This window comes from Microcebus murinus, chromosome 5 (assembly GCF_040939455.1).
Source record: "Microcebus murinus isolate Inina chromosome 5, M.murinus_Inina_mat1.0, whole genome shotgun sequence".
In the NCBI taxonomy this organism is placed as follows: Eukaryota; Metazoa; Chordata; class Mammalia; order Primates; family Cheirogaleidae; genus Microcebus; species Microcebus murinus.
In genome coordinates this window covers 37,147,387-37,173,292 of record NC_134108.1, presented here as the reverse complement: position 1 = coordinate 37,173,292, position 25,906 = coordinate 37,147,387, and positions in this window count along the sequence as shown.

Sequence of the window (25,906 nt, the reverse complement as noted above, 5' to 3'; positions counted from 1 at the left end):
AAGTTTCACCAATTAGATGCCCTTCCACAAAAACTGAAAAGTGCAAATGAGGTAGAAGTAATCCTTCTGTGATTTCTGGCTGTCACCATCAGTTAGGAAGGTTATGGTTTCTCTGTAATAGGTTCCAGTGTTCATTTTCACAAAGACCCTGTAATATCTGTTTGTTAGTCCATTCTGCGTTGCTATAAAGGAAATACCTAAGACTAGAGAGTTTACAAAGAAAAGGGATTTATTTAGGTTATAGATATACTGGCTGTGGAAGAAGCATTGCATTGCTTCTGGTGAGGATTTCAGGGAGCCTCCAATCAAGGCAGAAGGCAAAGGGGGAACAGGTACATTGCATGGTGAGCCAGGGAGCAAGAGAGAGGAGAAAGTGACAGAATCTTTTAAACAACCAACTCTCCAGTGAACTGATAAAGATCTCCCTTATTATCAGTAGGAGGGCACAAAGCCTTTCATGAGGGATCTGTCCCCATGACCAAAACATCTCCCACCAGCCCCCACATCCAATACTGGAATCAAATTTCAACGTAAGATTTGGAGAGTTCAAATATCTAAACTATATCAACCTGGTTTGCAGCAGCTTCAGGTGCCCATTCTCTAATTTCCCTGTGTGCAGAAACTGTTGAGAAGGTGAGCACAACTTCACATCTAGACTGCTACAATTCATGATATTAGACCTGGTAGTTCCCTAGTGCCTCAGTTTCATAATGTTGTTGGAGTCATTCCAAGAGCCCCAGCCTGGAAACTGCTGGTCTACCCAATTCAACAATTTTGCAAGGCATTTTAAATTCCTATATTAAATAAAATATTGCTTAAATATCTAGAGGGGTTTCTTTATCCAATGTTAAACACTGCCTGATTATTTTCTTAGTTATTTTATCCATGACACTCACTAAATTATATAACAACAAAAATTCTAAAAAAAATTAACACTTTTATTAAAATAGATTCCTCTGTCGTGCTTCATGGGTAAAGATCTATTTATTTTTTCATTCTTAAAATGTCTATATGTGTGATCTCACACAATCTCCTATGGCATGAATATAATCATCCTAAAGCCATCAAACTTCATGTAAACAGTTTCATAATTAAAATTACTGCCCTGTAATAGGTAAGGGTTCAATCCCATTGAAAAACTGTTTGGGCTTTCTTTGACCTTTGAAGATTTGTGATTGCTGAATTATCTACTAAAATATTTTAGCATTGGTAAATGCAGCTGGACATAAAGTAAATGTCAGCAAGGTACAAGAGGGTATTTTAAATACTCATTACATTAATAATACTCCTAAAAAGTCAAAGATTTTATGCACATAAGGAACATAAATAGCCAGTACAAAACTTAGTAAGTTAAATACATGTATTAACCAACAAATCAAGATTTCCATCCAAACAAAATATGTATTTTTCCTCAATTTTAGGTCAGTTACTATTTTAAGAAACAATAGATTTTAATCCTCACCAACCTATTGAGTTAATCAACTCTCAATTATTCTTTAGAAAGAATGGTATTCCACACAAAGTTTGACTTGTGAAAATACTGTTATGATGTGGTTTGATAAATTAGAAGTTAAGAATTATTTATATACAAGTTAGTTTTAAGTCAACTAAAAAAGGAATTCAAATCAATAAAAGCCAATAGTGTTTACATTGTTGACCTTCAATCATAAAGACCACAGGCAAGTGGTTATGGACCTGCAAGAATATGGGTTTAAATTAATAGGAGTTGCATGATGAAATCAAATCTAACAAAACCCTATGCACTCAATTAATGTACTGTAATGACAAAGTCAAACCTAAAATCAAAGCTAAAACTGTTTAAACATCAGCTAGTAGAATTGAAATCATCATGTATCATAGTATTCTCAGAATAAAAATCACACTTTATCTATCATCCAAATTTAAAAGTAAAATATATCACCTGTACTTTCATCTCCAATCTAAACATTTACTAACATTTGAAAATCCAGCATCTAAGAAGCTTCTTTTAGAGATTATCACTTAATCTTTTCCCCAAATTAAATTTCACGTGTATGATGATCTATATAAAGAAATATACATTGCATTACACCTGTATTATTATTTTATCGTTTAATTGCAAACACAAACTAACTCAAACAAACTTAAGAAAAAATTGGTTAGGATTAGTTACTTCATAGAGTCCAAGGGAAAATTGTAGAGTTAAAACTCAGAGATAATAACCAAGGACCAGAAAGTCAAGAAACAAGCCTGCTACCTTCGTTGCATGCCTAGACTGTATTTAATAGTCTTTCCACTAATCTCACTGTCTCCACACTTAGCTTCCTATAGTCTATTCTATTACAGTCTGTTGTCCACACAACAGCTAATGTAATAAAAAAGTCACAAATGAAATCATCTCTCAAATCTTCCAGAGGTTTCCCATCTCATTCAAAGTAGAGCCAAAATTATGACCCTAGTCTGTGAAACCTATATAATCATCTCTCTAACCTTATGGTCCACTCTGCTCTGACTATATTGGTTTCCTTGCTATTTGTAGAATTGTTCATGCTTTTGCCTCAAGATCTTTATAGGAAATGCTTCCATAGAAACCTTGCTATATTGGTTGTCAATTGCTAATACATTACTCATAAATTTAGTGACTTAAATAAACAAATGTTTATTATCTCTCATGATACCTGCGGCTCTGGAATTCAGGAGTAACTTCATTAGGTGCCGCTGGTTCAGATCTCTTATGTGGTTGCAATTCAAGATGTTGGCCAGGACTTGAGTCATTTGAAGCTTTCATGGGACTGCAGCTTCCACTTCTAAAGTGATTGTGTGGCTGGCAAGTTGGTGCAACACATTTGTGATACTCAAAGGAAGAAAATGTGAATCAAGGACTTTATAACCTGCCAAGTTGACCTTCAAACATAAAGGCCATTCGGAAGTAGTTATGAACCAGCAAGTATGTAGTTTAAAACTAGTTGGAAGATGCAAAGATGAAACCAGAAAAAAAGTCTTACCCAAATCCTGTGTGCTTAATTAATATGATGTAATGAGAAAAGTCAAAGCTGAAATTGTTTAAACATATGGAAGTGACTTACAAATTCACATCTTAGGCTCATAGTCAACTTACTGTCTGTCATTGGCTATAATTCTAAACTACAACAGTAAATCCAGGCAGCCTTGTTGCAATTACAAATGTATGAGTAATTTTAAAAAGGGCCTTGCAAAGGGTTGGTATGAAGATGGCTTAGCCAAAACCCACACTCATAACTATGTAAACAACTCATGCTCTTCCCATCTTTTTGGGGGGTCAGTGGCATTCTCTTAATCTATTAATAGTTTCTTAAAAGCTTAACAAGTGTTTATATCCAATTATTCTTCAGATAAAGTCAAGTTTAGAAACGATAAGGTCATTTTACTCAGAAAAGTTCACAAATAAGACCAATAGATTAAATTATGCAATAACAACATAAAATAATATATAAATAATAATTATTTTTCAGTAATGGCTTGGTGTACTGGGGAATTATAGAAGAAACAAAAATATTCCAAATACAAATTAGATTATTTCTGAATATATTATAAACTTATATGACTTATTATAAACTTATATAAACTTATTATGACTTTCTTGTCAATTTATGTTTATCTTATATTTACATCCTCTAAAGCCCCCTGTACTGTGCCTGCATTGCAATTGATAGTGTTAGGTAAATCGTGATTGAAACAATGGAGGAAAATAGGAAGACTTTTAGTCTATAAAATCAATGTGCAAAAGCAATTTAATTTCTATAAGCCAGCAATAAACAGAAAATGTAATTTTAAAAAAGATATTCTTGATAATAGCATCAAAAACTGTAAGAAACCTAAGATTGTATCTAACAAAATGTGTAAGACTTTGTTAAGTAAACTTATAAAATTATTTAAAAATCTCGAGAAAAAGGTACATAAGTGGAGAAGCATACTAAACTCATAGTTTGGAAGATGTAATATTGTGATGATGTCAATTTTCCCCAAATTTTATGTTTAGATTCAAATAAATTCTACTCAACATCCCAATAAAATTTTTCATAGAACCAAATTATCTTGAATTTTATATGTAAGAACAAAGAGTCAAGAATAATCAAGACTCTCTTAAAATGAAAACAGTGGTCATACTTGGGGGGCGCATTGGGGTATTGCACTTCTGATGCCAATGTCAATGCTAATTATAAGTTTTTCATAATTAAAATTGTGATATTTGCACAGAGTTAAAAAAATAATCAGTAAAGTGAATGGAAAGTCCAGAAACAGTGATGCAAATGAGAAACTATGATATATGACAAAGATGGTGTTACGTATCAGAGGGAAAATAATGGACAATTACATATAACATGCTAAAACAACTAGAATTCAAAAGAAAAAAAAACAAGGAAAGAAGGAAAAAGGAACAAAGGAAGAAAGAGAGGAAAGGAGGGAGAAAGGGAGGGAAGGAAGGAAAGAAGGAAGGAGGACAGGGGAAGGGAAAAAGGGGGAGGAGAGTTGGGGAGGGAGGGAAGGAAAAAAAATGAGATCGCTAACTAGCACCAAAAAAGAAAATCAATTTCTGATGAATTTATGGTTTGGAGGTGATTTTAAAACCTTTAAACTTTTTATAAGAAAGTAAAATATTTCTCTGACTTTGACATTGTGAAGAAAGTGATAACCATGAGGAAAAAGATAGATCAATTAGATCATATTAAAATTGAGAATTTTAATCTTTTAATAGTTAAATTAAAAGGCATCATTACAAATGAAAAACCAAGCCATGATCTGGCAAAAAATACCTGGAATATATACAACCCTTTCAATGTTTATTAATTATATTATATAGAGAACTTCTACCAAATAGAAAAGACAATCTAATATAAATATGGGCAAAAGATATAAAGGCATTTCAGATCAAGGAAACATGTATGGTGAATAAATATATAGTGAAAGGCTCAACTTTGTTAGTGATTAGGTAAACGCAAATTAATATCATAATGAGATACCTTCTAAGCCTAGTGGATAGGCTATGTTAAAGAAGATTAAAATAGAGATCAGGCCTGAAGAATCCATGAGCAAACAAAGCCAGTTAGGCTTTATAATTGATCTTAAGCTGGGTTAATTTGAAAACATAAGTGAAACTTAACGAACTATTTCTTATAAATGCCATATTAAGGAAAAATGAAACAAGGTTAACTAATCAGAAGGCAACAGCTAACTTATATAACTAGGGACTTCTCAGCAGAATTGATCAAATAAGGTAACTGTATAACTCTAACCAATCAAATATTTTCTTTTCTTTAATTTTGGGTTGGCTCCATAAAGGCCTTCCTTCGTGTTTCCTTGACAGAAATTTCCAACCACTTCTGGATTGGAGATACCAAATTCATGAATTGCTGTTTGCTTAAACAAATTATTTAAAATTGTATTGTGTGTTGGTTTGCCTTTTTAACAGCAATAAACAGGAACTTCAACAATATCAATTACTACAGAAGATGTGAATCAATAGAGACATGACTATCTGAAGTGTGAATTGGGACAACCACTTTGAGAAACAAATTAACACAAATTTGCAAGGCTGATACATTCATTTACCTTATAATCAAACTTTCACAACCAGGTACAAGTCATAGGAAACACTTACTCCTATGCATCAGGGTTCATGTAGAAGAATGTTCACAGGAGCAGAATTTATAATATATACCAACTGGACATATCATTGTCCATATATAATATTGGTTTAAATAAAGTTAGGTGTGGTCCTATTGTGGAATATTATTCAGCAGTGAAAATTAAGTTAAATTAATATTAAATGAAATATACTTTTGTTATTAAAGAATATAAATGTTTGTGAAGGAAGAAATAGAGGAAGCATCTATTAGCCAAAAGTTCTCATCTGCTTCACCTCAGCTTTAGCAAAGCAGTTTTACATATTATATAACAATTTCCCAACCTATAAAGGACATGCACACAGGCGCGCGCACACACACACACACACACACACACACACACACACTGAGAATCTTTTCATAAACTGTTTTAGAACTTTTAGAATCCACAGGAGTTTATTTATTGATAAGCAAATAAACTCACTTTTTTATTTATATATATTTTTTATTTCAGGATATTATGAGGGTACAAACATTTTGGTTACATTTTATGACTCACTTTTAAAAAAGAATTAGAGTATACATTTTGAAAAGAGGGGGAGTCAGTAAAGAAAAAATATATATGGCAAAAATCGTATATATGTATGAATTTTTACATTTGGAAAGCCATATGAGTCACAGCAACCAAGGAAGCATGCATCTGAAAGGGGATACAATATATATTTGAAATGAAAGAGTCACAGTGTTTGTATTCCTTTTGAATTTTTAACTAATAGATTGGGGGAAGGGATGGGACTTGTATAAAAACAAAGTATAGAAACAATATTGACTAGAAAAAACACTTTGCAGATGACTGCAGAGGAGATTACTCCATTTTCATAAAGCCTAAAAACAAATGCAACTGGACAAAATATACCTTTGGCAGCTATAAATATGTGCAAACCTAATTTTATGATTTATTTTAAAATGAAGGTGGAAATTACCTCTAGCTGGGAGGAATGGGGATTGGATAGAGGCATAACACATCATTGTAACAGTAATATGTGGTGGTTTCATGAAGGACAAAAAAAAAAAAAGAAAAGAAAAATGGGAAAAAATTACCCTTGTGAAAGATCTAATAAACTTTTAAATAACTTTTTATTTTAGAATAGCATTAGATTTACAGGATATTTCTAAAGATAAATGCAGAGTCCTCATATATGCTGTACCCAATTTCCCCTATTATTATCTTACATTAATATAGTCCATTTCTCATAATTAATAAACCAGTGTTGATAACTTATTGTCAGCTGAACTCCAGACTTTACTCATATTTCTTCAGCTTTTCCCTAAAGTCCTTTTTCTGATCCAGGATTCTCTCCAGGATATCATATGATATGTACTCATCATGCCTGCTAGGCCGTTCTGGGTTATGACAGTTTCTCAGACTTTTTGATTTTGATAAATTTGTTGATTTTGATAATCTTGAGAATTGCTGGTGAGATATTTTGCAGAAGGTCCTACGATTGTGATTTTTCTAACATTTTTCTTGTGATTAGACTTGGGTTATGTGTTTTGAGGAGGAAGAAAACAGAGGTAAAGTGCCATTATCATCACATTATGTCCAGAGGACATTTAATATCAATATGACTTAAGCGCTATTGGTGTTAACCTTGATACCTGGCTGCAGCAGTGTTTGTCAGGTTTCTCCACTGTTACTTTTTTTTCTCCTTTTAGAAGAAAGTCACTATTCACAGCTCACGCCTTAAGAAGTGTTATGTTCTACTTCCTTGAGTGCAAGTACATCTATAAAAATTATTTGAAATTCTTCTCCAGGGGAGAAGATCTGTCTATTCTCCCTTATTTATTTATTAATTCATTCATTTATTTATATCATTAAGCACTCATGGATATTTATTTCACATTTGGGGTTATAATCCACACTACAGACCAAATGTGTCCCCCCAAGTTCACATGTTGAAATCCTAATGTGCAAGGTGATGGTATGAAGAGGTTGGGCCTTTGGGAGGTGATTGGGTCATGAGGGCTCTGCCCTCATGAATGGGATTAATGACCTTGTAAAAGAGATCCCAGGGGACTTCCTCACTCCTGACATGTGAGAACACAAAAGATGGCCATCTATGAAAGAGAAAGCATGTCTTCTCCACATACCAAATCAGCTGGCTCCTTGATTTTGAACTTGCTCACCTTCAGAACTGTATGAGATAAATTTCTGTTACTAATAAGCTACCCAGTTTACAGTATTTTATTATACAAGTCCAAGCATTCTAAGACAAACACCTTGTAGGAAACAAAGACTATAAAGACATAAGAGATGATATTGCCTCAGTGGAAAGAAAAGAATATGCTACAAAAGAGCCAGATTCAGAGAACAAAGAAAAATATGACTGGAAATTCAGATTATAATAGCAGAAATGAAAAACTAAAAAAAAAAAAAAAGTTGCAAGATGAAGTTGAGACATTGTCCCAGCAAATATAGCAAAAAGATAAAGACATGAAAAAAATGGAAGACAAGATTTATATTTTTAAAAATGAGTCCAAAGGTCCTACTTCTGAATAAGAATTTCCCAGTATGAGAAAATTTTTAAAATTTACTGGCACCTTTATCTTGGACTTTCCAGTCTCCACAACCATGAGAAATATATTTATAAGCCAATCAGTTAATGATATTTTGTTACAATAGCCTAAACTAAGACAATCCAACACTACTTCATTTTGTTGATAAAACTTTTCCAGCTATGAGCATTGAGAACTCTTTCAGTTGATTCCTATATGTCTTTTGGACATAGCCCTCATCAATGTAGGCTTTTTTCCAAGCACATCCTTACTTTCTGGCGCTAGAAGATGCTCCAGACCCATCTTGTATATTTCCTGCTCCAATCCTAGAACCAGCCAACTCTCCAAAAAAACTTTATTTTTTTTTAATTGTAGCATGATATTAGAAACCAGATATAGGTGCTAGGTTTGCTCACTGCTACTGGAGTGTTGCTGCTTCTAAGTGTCTCAGATGACAGAGTAATGAGATATATGTGTGTAACCTGTAAACATATATACATAACCATAAATATGTAGCCATATTTATAAATATTTAAATATGTAACCATATCTATGTCTCTTAGGCTAACCATGAGTTCATACTGATATCTCCAACTCTAATTAGTTGCCAAATGGATCATTTTAGCTTCTTTCCCTTACGTGTCTGCAACCTTTCTCTATAACAGTGAAAAATCTGGCTCCCACTATCTGCCACCTGTTCAATTAATTGTCCATTTCCAGTGTATGTACATAATGGTTTAACGATTGTTAACCTATGCCCCTATGAGAAACAGCTTTATCTAGTAGTGTGTAGTTTTATGTACAGTTCCTTTGCCTTTAGTCTTATATACTCTACTCACTCCCAAAGTTGCTTAGGTCAACTGCTTATTCTCCCATCAACTCAATGAGATTGTTTTATACATTTGTAACACAGTTAGATTATTTTGCCACATTATGCATTTCATTTTGAAATATTTCAACCTCTTAAACGAGTTTTAGAAAATTTTATACATGAAGGCTTACTTTTTATGTTGTAAAGTTCCATATAGTCTGATGCTACAGATTTTATATGTTGTATTTGTTATTACAGTATTATAAAAAATAGTTTTGCCATGCAAAAATTCCTCTGTGCTTCACTTACTAATCTCACTCTATCCTTCACTAAACCCCTAACAACCACTAATCTGTTTGCCATCTCTATAGTATTGACTTTTCCAGAACGTCATATATTGGAATTAAATAGAATGTAGCTTCTCACACTAGCTTCTTCCACCAGCAATATGCATTTTAGATTCATCCTTGTCTTCTTGTGATTTGATAGCTCGTTTCACTCTCTCTTTCCTGAATATTTTATAGATATACCACAGTTTGTTATCCATTTACCTTGTGAAATGTATCTTGGTTGCATTCAATTTGGGGAAATTATGAATAAAGCTGCTGTAAGCATGCATGTGCAGGTTTCTATGTGGACACGAGTTGTTAAAGCACTTGAGTAAATGCCTAGGAACTAATTGCTGGATCCTATAGTAAAGCTACACTTATTTTTGACAGTCTGACGCTGTAAAATTGTCTTCCAAAATGGCTGTACCATTTTACATGTCCGTCAACATTGAATGATAGTTCTTGCTGCTACATATCTTTACCAGTGACTGGTATTGTTAGGATTTTTTATTTGATTGTTTGGGATTTTAGCCATTCTAATAGTTGTATCATGATATCTCATTGTTGCAGTTTGCTATTATAAACAAATGAGATTGAGTCTCTACTCATATGTGTATGTGCTGTGTATCATCTATGATGTGGTGTTTTTTCAGATGTCTTACTCATCTTGTAATGGGGTTGTTTTCTTATTGTTCAGTTTTAAGAATTCTTTGTATATTCTAGATATAGATTTTTTATTAGCTATATGTTTAGCAGGTACTTTTCCCTCTCCATACCCTATCTTTTCATTTCTTTAACAGTATCTTTCACAAAGCAATTTTAATAAAGTCCCATTTATTAATTACTATTGCATAGATCATGCTATTGGTGTTATATTTAAAAATTCATTACCACACATAAGAGAATGTATATCTTCTTCTGTGTTTCATAGTTTTGCATTTTACTTTCAGAGCCCTGATACATTTTGAATTAATTTTGTCTAGATTTGCTTTTTTTTTTGCATGTGGATATCTAGGTATTCCAGTCCCGTTTGTTGAAAAGACTATCCTCTCTCTGTTGAATTGCCTTTGCTCCTTTGTCAAAAATCAGTTGGCTATGTCTGTGTGCATCTATTTCTTAGGTCTCTATATATTTCTTGTACATCAATTATACTTCTTTTAAAAAATTATAAGAGTTACACTATATTTTTAAACTCATCTAAGCCCACCTTCAAATAACTCTATACCATTCAAGTGTTGTGAAATTACCTTAGAATATATACCCCATTCCTCCTTCTCATCCTGTATGACAATTGTTTTCTTCCATTTCACTCATACATGTGTTTTTATTACCAACAACATTATTATTACTACTATTATTGCTTTAAGCTGTTATTTGTTAGATAAATTAATAAGAAATATAAAATAGTTTTATCTTCATTTCTTCTCCCATACTCTTCCTTTCTTTCTGGAAATTCAAGTTTCTGATATGTATTATTTTCCTTCTGCCTGAAAAACTTCTTTTAACATTTTTCTACAAGGCAGATCTTCTGGTGATGAATTCCCTCAGTTTTTGTTTGTCTGAGAAAGTATTTCAAAGGATAAATTCACTAGATACAGGATTTCAGGTTTGTGCTTTTCTTTTTCCCTCTGCGCTTTAAATATTTCACCCACTGTATTCTTGCTTTCACAGGTTCAAATGAGAAGTCTGCTGTAATTATTATCCTTGTTTCTTCATAGGTGAGGCATGTTTTCCTCTGGCTTTCTTTAAGAATTTGCCTTCGTCTTTGGTTTTCTGAAGTTTTAATATAACCATACAAAGTACATTATTATGATCATTATTATTATTATTTTGCCATTAATCTGCTTGGGCATTTATTCTGAAGCAGAAGCTGCTGAAGTCATAGACTGGTAGAAACACTTAAATGGTCACATTATCCATTCATATTGACCATTTATGGCTTTCTTTAAATTCCTAAATCTGCAATTTAGTGTCTGTCATTAATTTTGAAAAGTTCTTGGCCATTTTTTCTTTATATATTTCTTCTTTCCCATTCTCTCTTTCTATTTCTTCTAATCATATGTTTGTTGTATCTTAAAATTTTCCCACTGTTTTTGAATATTATGTTCCATTCTCTCAATTCTTTTTTCTCTTTACATTTCAGTTTTGGAAGTTTCTGTATACCTGTCTTCAAGTTCACAGATCCATTTTTCAGTCATGTTGAGTCTATGGAGGAGTCCATCAAAACCATTCTTTATTTCTGTTACAGTTTTACTTCTAGCATTTCCTTTTGATTCTTTCTTATAATTTCTATATCTCTGTGTATATTATCCATATGCCCTTGCATATTGCCTACTTTTTCCATTATAGTCCTTAAAATATTAGTCATAGTTATTTTAAATTCCCTGTGTGATAATTCCAACATCCTGGGTCATATATGAGTCTGGTTCTAATGCTCGCTTTGTCTCTTGAGTGTATATTTTTCTTTCCTTGTTATGCTTTATAATTTTATCTTGGAAGACAGAAATTTTGTATAGAGTAATAAGAACTGAAATGAATAGGCCTCTAAGTCTGAGGATTTATGTTAATCTTGTTAGGAGCTGGGCTTTTTCTTAATATTTGTTGTAGCTATAGGTGACAAGAGGTAAAAATTCCTCTAGTGCCCTTGTGTTTATCTCCTGTATTAGTTTGACAGGGTTGCAATAACAAAATGCCACAGACTGAGTAGCTTAAACAACAGAAATTTATTTTCTCACAATTCTGGAAGATAGAATTCTGAGATCAAGCTGCTGGCAAGGTCTTTCTGTAAAGCCCTCTCTCCTGGACTTAACAGTGGCTATCTACACCTGATCCTCCTTTTATAAATCTGTACTCTAACCTCTTCTTATAAGGACATCAGTCATATTGAATTAGAAGTAACTGATATGACCTCATTTTACCTTAATTACCTCTTTAAAGATCCTCTCCCCAAATACTACCACAATCTGAGTAATTGGGGTTAAGATATCACATCAATTTTAGGGACCACAATTCAAGCCATAACATTTCTTCTTGGGGATAAGCAAGATGGCAGATGAGAAGCACCACCAAACAGAGTGACTCTGCAGAAAAGACAGATCCTAGCAGAAATTAGAAGAAAGAAGCAAGAAGACGAGCATACATCGGATGAAGGTCGGAAGGAAGGGTACCTGAGACCACGGGAGACTCCATGGGAGGAGGTTGCGGAGGAGAACTTGAAGCAGGCAAGGGTAGGTAAAGCAGTTAACTTTCCCCTCCTTTCCATCTCGGATTGCTGGTGGGCTCCCCAGCAGATGGAGAGACCTGCGGACACCAACCCAGAGACAGTCACCACCAGTGAGTAGTAAGCCTGTAGCGGACGCAGCAACAGGCTCCCAACTCCCACAGGGCACTTCCCTGTGCACAGACCCCAGCCATGTGGCAGACGCTATATTGCCTCCATCTCCCCTCCCCCGTCCCTATCCCCGGCTGCCGAAAAAGACAATATAGCCACCAGCTGGAAGCACCTCCACAGAATGGGACCTTCCCTTTTGGGGCCCTACAGCTGACTAAGGGGAACTCAGATGGTGAGCTCCCTACCCACCAGCCCTCCCAGGTGCTGCTGGCACAGTGATCTCAGGAGAATGGGGCAGACCCTGAGGCAGGGAGAGATAGACCCAGCTTGGGCTCCCTATGGGCGAATTGGGACTGGCACTCCTTTCCCTGGTGGGGATATAGTTTGAACTCTGGGACGCAGAGGTCAGACCTGCAGACCAGATCCCATGCATCCAAGTCTTGCATTGTCCCGGGCACAGAAGGGATATACACAAACAGCCTACTGAGGTGTGTGAACCTTCAGGGGCAGATCAGTATCCTAGAGGGCAACCCTCCTCCCAAAGGGAGGCCGTGTGCCCAGCCCAGGTGGTGTTCCTGCACAGGGAACCTCTTGGCCGGCATCACAGCCAGGGGAGGCCTGGACGTGTGAGGTCTGGCCTACTGGCAGAGGCCCATGAGTAGCCTCAGAGCTGGGGAGGGTGGAAAGGAGCGAGAACTGCTCCAGACTGCAGGTCTCAGACAGCCCCACCACACACTAGACTTTCTGACTGAGAGGGGCCATTCCAGCCACTCCCTGACAGCTTTTCCTGGAAGCAGAGAACAGAACTTTGACCCCTGCTAACTGGCATTCATGGTGCCTGAGGGCAGGCTTACCCAACCCAGCTCCACCCAGGTTCACTCCCAGACCAGCCCTCACTGAGGGGGAGAAAAGGACACATCTGGAAGTCCCAGGGCCCCACCCACCACCTGAGGCACTAGAGTGCCTCTTTAGAGGAACAAGAGCAGGTTACAGGACACAAAAACAACAGTGTAGCCTGTTACTCCAAGCAAGTGCCACCTACTGACAGGAAAGGACATCCTGCACACCCTTTTCACTGCACCTACTGACTCATCACACAGGGAATGGCCAAATCTCACCAACAGACACCACCTACCAGCTCAGAAACTAAACAAGGTGTGTGAATACCCAAACGAAAACCTAAAGGAAAGAAGCAACAACTGATTGACATGAGAAGAAATCAGCAAAGGAACTCCAGAAATATAAAGAACCAAACGGAAACCACACCTCCAAAGAGGAGCACCAGCCCCTTAGAAATGGACACCAACCAAAATCAGGCAACCAAAATGACAGAAGAGGAATTTCGAATGTGGATCATAAGAAAATTCAATGACCTGCAAGAACAACTCCATAACCAACACAAAGAAACCACAAAAAGCCTCAAGGACCTGGAACAAAAATTCACTAAAGAAATTGATACAATGAAGAAAAGCTTAACCGAACTCCTGGAAATGAAGAATCAATTCAGGGAACTGCAAAATTCAGTGGAAAAACTCAAGAACAGGGTAGATCAAACAGAAGAAAGAATCTCAGAGATTGAAGATAACACCTTCCAATTAAATAAACCAGTCACAGAGATAGAGCAGAGAAACAAGAGAAAAGAGCAAAGCCTGCAAGAGCTGTGGGATTATGTGAAGAAACCTAAGTGAGGGTCATAAGGTTACCAGAAGGGGAAGAAGAAAACACTCAAGAGTTGACTAGCTATTTAAAGATACAATAGAGGGAAATTTCCCAGGCCTTGCTAAAAATCTCGATATACAAGTTCAAGAAGCTCAGAGGACCCCTGGGAGATTCAATGCAAACAGGAAGACATCATGACACGCAGTCATCAGACTGACCAAAATATCAACTAAAGAGGTCCTTCTAAGAGCTGTAAAATGAAAGAAGCAAGTAACATACAAGGGAAAGCCAATTCGAATAACACCAGACTTCTCTACTGAGACTTTAGAAGCAAGGAGAGACTGGGGCCCCACTCTCACTCTTCTGAAACAAAACAATGTCCAGCCTAGAATCTTATTCCCTGCAAAACTAAGTTTTGTATATGAAGGAGAAATCAAGACATTCTCAGATGAGCAAAGACTGAGGGAATTCACCAAGACAAGACCAGCCCTTCAAAAAGTACTCAAAACAGTGTTACCCATGGATCAGTACAATAAACACTCACAAATGTAAATCTATTCAAAGCTAAAAATCAAAGCCCAGATACTACAATGGCTCAAGAGAGAAAACAAAGCAACAAAGTTCAACCCAACATAATGAACAGAAATCTGCCCTACCTATCAGTTATCTCAATAAATGTGAATGGCTTGAACTCACCACTCAAGAGACATAGAATGGCCAAATGGATAAAAAAAAACACAAGCCAACTATCTGCTGCCTTCAGGAAACACATCTAACCTGCATGGATGCAATTAGACTAAAGGTAAAGGGGTGTAGAACGATATTTAAAGCAAATGGAAGCCAAAAGAAAGCTGGCATGGTGGAGCTGATTACAGATAACTTAGTTTTTAAATCAAGAAAAGTAATAAAAGACAAAGAAGGTCACTATATAATGGTGAAGGGTACAGTTCAACAAGAAGACATAGCAATTCTAAATATATATGCACCCAACCTTGGTGCACCCAGATTCATAAATCAAACTCTACTGGATCTAAACCAACAGATAAACAACAACACCATAATAGTTGGAGATTTTAACACCCCACTGACAGCAAAGGACAGATCCTCCAAACAGAAAATCAACAAAGAAATAATGGACTTAAACAGAACCCTAGAACAAATGGGCCTGACTGACATTTACAGGACATTCTACCCCCAAACCACTGAATATACGTTCTTCAACTCAGCTCATGGGTCATTCTCTAAGATTGACCATATCCTAGGACACAAACCATGTCTCAAACAATTTAAAAAAATAGAAATTATACCATGTATCTTTTCAGACCACATTGGAATAAATGTAGAAATCGATCCTAAGAGTAGTCCTGATTTCCACACAAAGTGATGGAAACTAAACAACCCTCTGCTGAATGATCACTTCATAAATGAGGAAATCAAGATGGAAATCAAAAGATTCTTTGAACTAAATGACAAAGGTGACACAAGTTACCAAAACCTGTGGGACACAGCTAAAGTAGTCCTGAGAGGAAAGCTTATTTCCATAAATGCCTATATCCAAAAGTCAAAAAGATCACAAATAGACAACCGAATGAATTGTCTCAAAGAGCTGGAAAAAGAAGAACAGACCAATCACAAACCCAGCAAAAGAAATGAAATCATTAAGATCAAATCAGAACTAAACGAAATTGACAACAGGGAAACTATACAGAAGATTAATAAAACAAAAAACAAAAAATGGTTCTTTAAAAACATAAACAAAATTGACATGCCATTGGCTAGACTAACGAAAAGCAGAAAAGAAAAATCTCTAATAAGGAACCATTCCTTATTGTTCCATCAGGAACAATAATGGAAAAATTACAACTGATGCCATGTAGATACAAGATATAATTTATGAATACTACAAAAACCTCTATGCACACAAACTGGAAAATGTGGAGGAAATGGACAATTTCTTAGAAACACACAGCCTCCCTAGGCTCAACCAGGAAGAAGTAGAAATCCTGAATGGACCAATATCAAGTACTGAAATTGAAACAGCAATAAAAAACCTTCATGAAAAGAAAAGTCCTGGGCCAGATGGTTTCACACCCGAATTTTACCACACCTACAAGGAAAAACTGGTGCCTATCCTGCAGAAATTATTCCACAACATCGAGAAGGATGGAAAACCTCCCCAACACATTTTATGAAGCAAACATAACCTTGATACCAAAACCAGGAAAGGTTACAACAAAAAAAGAAAACTACAGACCAATATCCCTTATGAATATAGATGCAAAAATTCTCAACAAAATCCTAGCCAATCGAATCCAGGTGCTTGTTAAGAAAATAATTCATCACAACCAAGTGGGCCTCATCCCAGGGATGCAGGGATGGTTCAACATAAGCAAATCTATAAATTTAATTCACCATATAAACAGAAGCAAAAACAAAACCATATGATCCTCTCAATAGACGCAGAGAAAGCATTTAACAAAATTCAACACCATTTCATGATAAGAACGCTCAACAAAATAGGCATAGATGGGGCTTACCTAAAAATTATACAAGCCATATATGACAAACCCACAGCCAATATCTTACTGAATGGGGAAAAATTGAAAGCATTCCTACTTAGAACTAGAACAAGACAAGGTTGCCCACTATCTCCACTTCTGTTCAACATAGTGCTGGAAGTCCTTGCTACAGCAATCAGACAAGAGAGTGGAATTAAGGGTATCCAAATGGGAGCAGAGGAGATCAAACTCTGACTCTTCGCTGATGACATGATATTATACCTAGAAAACCCCAAGGATTCAACCAAGAAACTCCTTGATCTGATACATGAATTTGGTAAAGTCTCAGGATACAAAATCAATACACAGAAATCAGAGGCATTCATATACACCAACAACAGTAAAAGCGAGAACCAAATTAAAGACTCAATTCCCTTCAAAATAGCAACAAAGAAAATAAAGTACCTTGGAATATATTTAACTAGGGAGGTAAAATACCTCTACAGGGAGAACTATGAAACACTGAAGAAGGAAATAGCAGAGGATGTAAACAGATGGAAGAATATACCATGCTCATGGATCGGCAGAATCAACATTGTTAAAATGTCTATACTTCCCAAAGTGACCTACAGATTCCATGCAATCCCTATCAAAATATCATCATCATTTTTCACAGATATAGAAAAAATAATTTTATGCTTCATATGGAACCAGAGAAGACCCCGTATAGCAAAATCAATCCTAGGCAATAAACACAAAATAGGAGGTATCAATTTACCAGACTTCAAACAATAATACAAGGCTACAGTCATTAAAACAGCTTTTTACTGGCACAAGAACAGGGACATTGACCAGTGGAACAGAACAGAGAACCCAGATATAAAACTATCCTCATATAGCCAACTAATCTTCGCCAAAGCAGACAAAAACATACACTGGGGAAAAGAATCCTGATTCAATAAATGGTGCTGGGAAAACTGGATAGCCACTTGTAGAAGACTGAAACAAGACCCACACCTTTCACCTCTCACAAAAATCAACTCATGCTGGGTAACAGACTTGAGCCTTAGGTGTGAAACTATTATAATGCTAGAGGAAAATGTTGGAAATACTCTTCTAGACATTGGCCTAGGCAAAGAATTTATGAAGACGACCCCAAAGGCAATCACAACAGCAACAAAAATAAATAAATGGGACCTGATCAAATTAAAAAGCTTCTGCACAGCCAAAGAAACTGTCATGAGAGCAAACAGACAACCCACAGAATGGGAGAAAATTTTTGCAAGCTACACATCTGATAAAGGGCTGATAACTAGAATCTATTTAGAACTCAGGAAAATCAGCAAGAAAAAATCAAATGACCCTATCAAAAAGTGGGTAAAGGACATGAATAGAAACTTCTCAAAAGAAGACAGAATAATGGCCGACAAACATATGAAAAAATGCTCAACATCTCTAATCATCAGGGAAATGCAAATCAAAACCACAATGAGATATCACTTAACTCCAGTGAGAATGGTCTTTATCAAAAAGTCCCCAAACAACAAATGCTGGCATGGATGCGGAGAGAGAGGAACACTCCTACACTGCTGGTGATACTGCAAACTAGTTCAACCTCTGTGGAAAGCAATATGGAGATACTTCAAAGCGATACAGTAGATCTACCAATTGATTCAGCAATTCCACTACTGGGAATCTACTCAAAAGATCAAAAGTCACTTTATGAAAAAGACACCTGCACTCGAATGTTTATAGCAACACAATTCACAATTGCAAAGCTGTGGAAACAACCCAAGTGCCCATCAATTCATGAGTGGATTAATAAAATGTGGTATATGTATATCATGGAATACTACTCAGCTTTAAGAAACAATGGTGATATAGCACCTCTTGTATATTTCTGGATAGAATTGGAACCCATTCTACTAGGTGAAGTATCCAAAGAATGGAAAAACAAGCACCACATGTACTCACCAGCAAATTGGTATTAATGGATCAACACCTAAGTGGACATATAGGAGTAACATTTATCAGGTGTCAGGAGAGTGGGAGAGGGGAGGATGGGATGGGTATATACAACCACAACAAGTAAGATGTGCAACATTTGGGGGATGGACATGCTTGAAGCTCTTACTTGAGGGGGGAGGAGGGCATGGGCAATATATGTAACTTTAACACTTGTACCCCCATAGTACACTAAAATAAAAAAATAAAATAAACTTCAAATAAAAAAAATGTTCTTCTTGACTTTGGGTTTTCTTAGTACTCCTAGCATTAGTATGTGTTTGCCTCTTACAACTCTGTCAGCTATAATCCAGTGTTACTTTACCAGAGGCCTATTGGTGTGGTGGTAAGGCATAGAGGAAAAGGAGTGTTCCATAATCTTCCAATAAAATCTCAGTCTTTTAGTGAGTCTATTTCCCTCAACCTTCCATTTCCATTCATGTAGATTCAGGCTCAAAGCATCATTGTCCTTCCATTTGAGTTGCTTGTAAAACTCGAGTTATAAAACTATTTTATTTGACATGTTATTTTTTAAATTCCAAGTCATAGCATTTTGGCAAAAGGCCCAGGGCTTAAGCAAGAGCATTTTTAGATAACACCAACAATTGTGTAGAAACAAGGTTGCATAATTTAATTTTATCTCCAGGTAAGTTTCTGCACCATGATATGCTTCTTGGGGGATGTACTTTTGCTTCCTGGGGACTATGGCTATATGTTTTGGATACCTGGCTATCAATCTCAATGTTACTTTACCCTCTCCTGGTTTTCTCCCAATCCTAAAGCAAACTGTTCATTGTGAGTGCTTTCCTAGTGACCCTGCCAACATGCCCAGACCTGGTGGCAATCTCCTTGAGGAGCTAGCAGGTGTCCATGTTCTCTAATTCTGACATGTAGGTTATCTCCCAAGCAATGTGCATTGGCCTGAGAAGGTGATATTTATCTGGTGCCAAAATTTATCATCCTTCTAAAATGTATCCTAAGATAATACATTTTTCAAAATGCTTAATTGCCAAAATGGACATTATTTTTCTGTAGCTAAATGATAAATTCTTGTTAATATCATTTCAGAGATGGGCTTCAATGTTAAGTCCAATATATTTAATGCTTAAAAGTTAAAGCATATAAGCTATATATATTTATTTGACCATATGTCTATGAATTTAGATCACTTAAGAAATTATATAAAACTATACACTTATGGATTCATTAACATATTTATAAATTATTAGTAGTAAATATAATTTTAAATCATTCTTCATGCCTTTTGAACCTAAGAACTTTATTATTATATGTTCCTTGGTTGGAATTTTTTAACTGGTTCAATATTCTAGAACATTCTTTTTATAATGTCATTATATATTGCTAAAAACAACAATATAAGCAACCAAGTAAGTAAAAATATTCCAAACTTCTAAACTAAAAATGTCTGATCAAGTCTGGAATATTTCCCAGAAAGAATCCATTGAATGCAGGTTACCATGGTGATTAGCAAGAATGTGGAATGAAGTTCATTTCATGATAATTGCTACATATTTGCAGCTGAAGTGCATCTTTCAGTTTCAGTCTCAGACTTTGAGACCATAATAATAGCTCTGGAATATGAGTTGTATATTTAAACCTATAATATTGTACAGGGGCATATCTAATTTTGTGAAGGTTCTTTTTTTGTGGTAACCAACATGGTAATTTTTAAAAGCTTATCCCTATATATTGGAATTTCTGTGTATAGTTAATTGAGATTATGTTTGATTGATTCTTAAAAAACAGAATTTATAATGTCCCCAAATCAATTTAAAGATAAAAGAAAAGCATTTTATTTTAAAATCCTCCCCTTTAGAAAGAAAGCTGAATTTATTTTCGAGGCAGCTGAATGCTATTGCTTTGTAATTATTTCTGAAGAAGTTCATGGTCTATTGCCAACTTTTGTGAATTAATAATAAGTTTTGATAAATTGTGCCAAAATCAGAAAGTGCTTTGAAAAGCTGTTTTAACTCTTTGGAGCTAAGTAAAAATAAAATGTAGCATGTAACAAGTTGCTAAGGGATTAGTATGTGATAGTGAAATGGTAAGTCCAATCAAAATTCTTAGTAATAGATACAGAAAATCTACATCAAAATTTCTTTGTTGTGTACTACCACTTTGTGTAATGTTTTATATTATAGGACATTTTCTGTTTTTTCTTAATTTTTATAAGAACCCTTTAAATAAAAATCATATTAAAAATAAAAACATTTATTGAGGATTTACTATGCCACTGACACTATTCTACACTTACTCATTTAATCCTAACAATAATACTAAGAAGTAGGTTATTATATTACCTTCATTTTGTGGATGATAAAATCAAACCACAGAGTAATGAAGTAATTTGCCTAACATCACATAGTAATATAAAACAGAGCCAGAAATCAAATTCAGAGAGGCAGGATCTAGCATCCTCTTAAACATATAATGCTATATTGCCAATCTGAAGTAGTTTCATTCCTGATTTATAGAACCAAAAATGGAGGCTCAGAGAAGCTAAGTAATACCAAGGTTACACAATTATCAAAAGGCAGAAGTGAAACTCTAGTTTGTTCTCTGATTCTAAATCTAAGGGTTATTCCATTACAATTCATCGTCATCTTGATATAAATGTATGTATAGATATAAATATAATAAATATATGTATAAATATATGTGTATGTAATTTATATATAAAATATAGAATATGTTTATTATTTTTACTCATGTATCTGGATACTGGAGGAAGCAGGCATTTCATTGTTTTTTTCGTTTTCACTATTGAGAAAACTATGGAGTCAGCCTTTATATTTTAAAAGGAATTTCCAGTCTGATTCAATGGTACTTTTAAAAATGAGGAAAAGTAAAGGGAATTGTAGTATTGTATAGTTTCAGAGGACTGGTAAATTAACTTTTCATATGAAAAAAGAGAGCAAAATAGAGAGGAAGGAAGCATATTAGAATACCTAAAATTGTTCTCTAAGAAGTGGCAACGAAAGTTGTCTTATCTGTGAAAAATGGTTCACAAATGTGGCATTGGATGTATAAGTGTGTGTATGTGTGTAAGTGTGTATAAAGCAGGAGTGATTGAAATTGGTATTCAAATGTTTTAAAAGTTAAGACAAACACAAATAAGCAAACAAAAAACTTCCAGCGTATCCTAATCCTACAGAAAATCTAGTACAGAAAAATAAGTTGGGTGAGGTAGCATGTACCTGTAGTCTCATTTACTTGGGAGGCTAACACAAGAGGATCAATTGAGCCTAAGAGTTTTGACTACAGCCTGGGCAACAACAGCAAGACCTTGTCCTTAAAAAAAATAAAAAACTACGATGTGGTTCTGACAGGAAAATAAAAGCACTTATAAAGGTAGCAGGCAAACCAGGGGAACTTGTGACCCTAGTGGACATAGCTAGTGGAAATACTTTAAATAAGTATTTAAGGAGAGAATTTTTCATGTCTTTTAGAATTTTAGACTTAAATCAATAATAATAATCAGATACAACTAATAGTTTTTGATTCTGCAATATATTCCTTGACATTAAAAGAACAGAATGCTATTAAAATAGTCTCCCTTACAAGAACACTGTCAGGAATGGCTTATCGAGCCTTCATTTAAGGATATTTGTTTAGTTTCTGCTCATGATTGTATTTACATATATCCAAGCAGAATAATTATCTTGGCCATATTGAAGAAGAAAGTTATTATAGTAAAATAAAATATAATGGATGTCTTTTTACTTATAGTAAACATTTTTATAAAATTAAATTGTAGCAACATGTATAAATTTTTATGAATAAAATTTCAAAGTTTCAAAATCTTTACTCTTCACAGTGAAATAGTTGCAAAAGAGAACTAACTCTTTAGTGCTGACATAATAAGTTCTTTACCTTTGAGGCGTCTGTGATTGTCTTATTGTTGGAGAAGAAATATGCTAGCCAATTACTGGGTGTCAATCAAATCTATGAAATATTTTACAAATTAGTCTTCATTCATATATAAGAATGAAATAAGCAATTTGTCATTATTAAAAACTAATTTGCCACTTAGCTTTTTTTATTTTTAGTTGTGTATGCCCATATAATCTGTACTTGTTATTGTAATTATTTAAATTATGAAGATTCTTTAAAATGAATGATTAATATGAAAATGTTTCTCCTTTTATCTTTCTTGTTTAGCAAGAACATATTGAGTCCTTATGGCTTGGGAAGTACAGAATGTACTTGACATTGCCTGAGAATATAACAAACTATTATGACTCCTCAAATTTGCCAATGATATTGTAATATATAATATTCCCAATAAAACAGTAAAATACAGATGAACATGTTAAAGAATGACTTCAAATACAAAAGCAATTCAGTAAATATAGGACAGTAATTATAAAGTTATGAATGTTAATTTCACTACTGAAATAAAATATACCCTATTATAAATCTTATTACATTATTAGTATATCTAAATGAAGTTAGTTGCAAAACTTTTTTCACAGCACAAGAGTTACTGCTGATGTAGCAATGATATAACACAATAAATCCATATCAATCTGTGGATAGTGAGAGGTCGTCAGACTTGGGTATTAGCTACATGACTCATTCCCACACACCCATCTCACAAATCTATGATTCGAATTTGTACCTCATCAAAATCACAAGTGAATACATATCATAGGCTTTCTACTATTCACAGAAATAGAAACTCCAAGTGTTAAATTGGCAAATGCCAAGTATGTTAGGAATTGAGAGCTTCAAAAGAAAAATAATATCCTTTCTGAGCGTAAATAATTTAGTTGGAAGAAAGAAGACTTTCATGAAACACTGAAAACAAGCATCATCCAAATTACCACAAAAATATGGTAGACATTAAATAGTCATATTTTTTCTGTAAGTTTTAAAAATCACCTTTTCTATTAAGTATCCATGACCTCTCTAAACAAATTAATCATTTTTAACCCTAAATATATGTTTATCAAACATTTCTCAGTATCTGTTTCATAATGTCTTCTTATTGTGTCTGTCCTCAGCAAGAACTTGAAAATTGCAAACAACACAGTAATCTTGTCATATTCACCTTTGCATTCCTAGCACATTGCCTGAAATATATAATTGTTTGTTGAAATAATTCATTCACACTAGGCTTTACTGGGCATGGATACTGGACTTAAATAACTGACCTTCCCCTACTTATATTTGCACCAAAAAGGCACTTAATCAGGTGTTGTCTGTGGATTCAAATCATGAATGGCAGCATTTAAACACATTATGCACAATTTACCACCCACCTTGGATGCCACACACACAGAGAGTTCACATAGAGGCATTACAATTAGAAAAGCACAGGTCGATGTGACAGTAGAAGACTCCCTGCAGGAGAAAATGCTGATATTATATGTTTGTTTTCTGGTTTCTCTCCAGATGAGAGATTTGCATGTTTACACTTTCACAGAAGACATAGTACTATGGCATATTTCACCATTCACTATGGATTTATGTATCATATTTTATTTTCTGTCATGATTCAGACAGCTACATTTTCTCCCTCCTGGTACTTCCATATGTTAAGTTGTGATGGCAGGAAACATTCTGGTCCTCCCTCTCTCTCCATGATCTACCTTCTTCACTGCTGGCTGATGTTTGCAGGGGAAGAGTGATGGCTTGTATCTGTCGAAGCATAAGCAGGTAGGTCAGACACACTCTGTATTCCTGAGTTCTTAATACCAAGGCTTTTATCATTAGTGATTCATTATCATGATTTAATTATTTCTCCTACCTTTTAAAAACAAAACCACTTATCAGGGAGAAATTCTTACTATGAATGAGTTGATCAGATCACTTCCTTTCTATATAGGAGGAATTTTTAAATTTCCTCAATGAACTTGATACCACAAAAGAACATGAATGATGCAATTCATCCTTGTCTCTCCTGTGAGAGTGTCATTTGGTTTCACCATGATTTGCCTATTTTCAAAAGCACCACTAAGAAAAGAGGTTCTTGTGTGATCCACTTTTAGTGCATTCTTCTTTTATATTTACCATAGTAGGTAGTGTACTGAGTGTTACACTAACTGAAAACATTCAATAATTACCTTTTCATCAATTAATTAATGAAATATTTGCCTTTTCTCTTTTAAATGTCAAAGTATTTTTTCTAAAATTGTTATTGTAACAGACATGTAATTCTGAGATAATTTTTGTTAAGAAAGTGCTTTCATTTTAAACCCCAGAATGTTGAAGCTTCATTTGCCAACTATTCAGAAATCATGCTGAGTTGGCACTTGCTTGGCAGCCTAGATTCAGTTGCACTATTGTAGAACCACTTAGCCAATTTGAGAGTTCTACAGTCTAATTCAACATGATAGTTAAACAATATAGAGGCTTTTCAGAAAAGGAAAATATGAAGATCTGTATTTGTGTCACAGTAAATTATACTAAATATTGATATAATGCCACGCAAATAGGAAGAGTTTTGCTCTTCTTCTTATACACCCTCATGAGAGTCAGCATTATCTGACATTTCTTTCTTTGAATTATTTTCAACTCATGTTCTTCTTGGCTGTAAAATAGATGACTAATAAGCATTTTTTTTTTTTTGGTTCCATGAAGTGTTGAAATATATTCCTTCTATTTTTGGTTATTTTCAGGAATACTTTCTACAAATCTTCATTTTGAAGATTGGGCATTAAAAAAAAAGAACACAAGAACAGCATAATTATAACAAATGAGATATATATATATATACATATATATATGTATGGGATGGAAAATCGATCTCAAACTACTATAAAATTTAAAATAAATATGTATTCTATTTTGGTCTTATAAATACTTAGTCAATTATTGCTTACCTTAACATACATAAGGAATTTAGTAAGTCAAGAAGTTTGCTACATATATATAGATTATGTGCATGAATATATGTATTTTAAGAGTTGCCTTTTAAATATGCAAATTTCTATTGGCAAAATATTTTAGGTGTCCAATTAGCAGGAAAAGAAAACATAACGTTTTATTGTTTTTTCTAATAGATACAATAGATAAGTTAATTATGTCTTGCTATTAAAGATTTAAAAGTGACATTTAAGTTTACAACATTTAAAGTAGAGCAATGTCAAATTCGTTTATTCAATTCACAA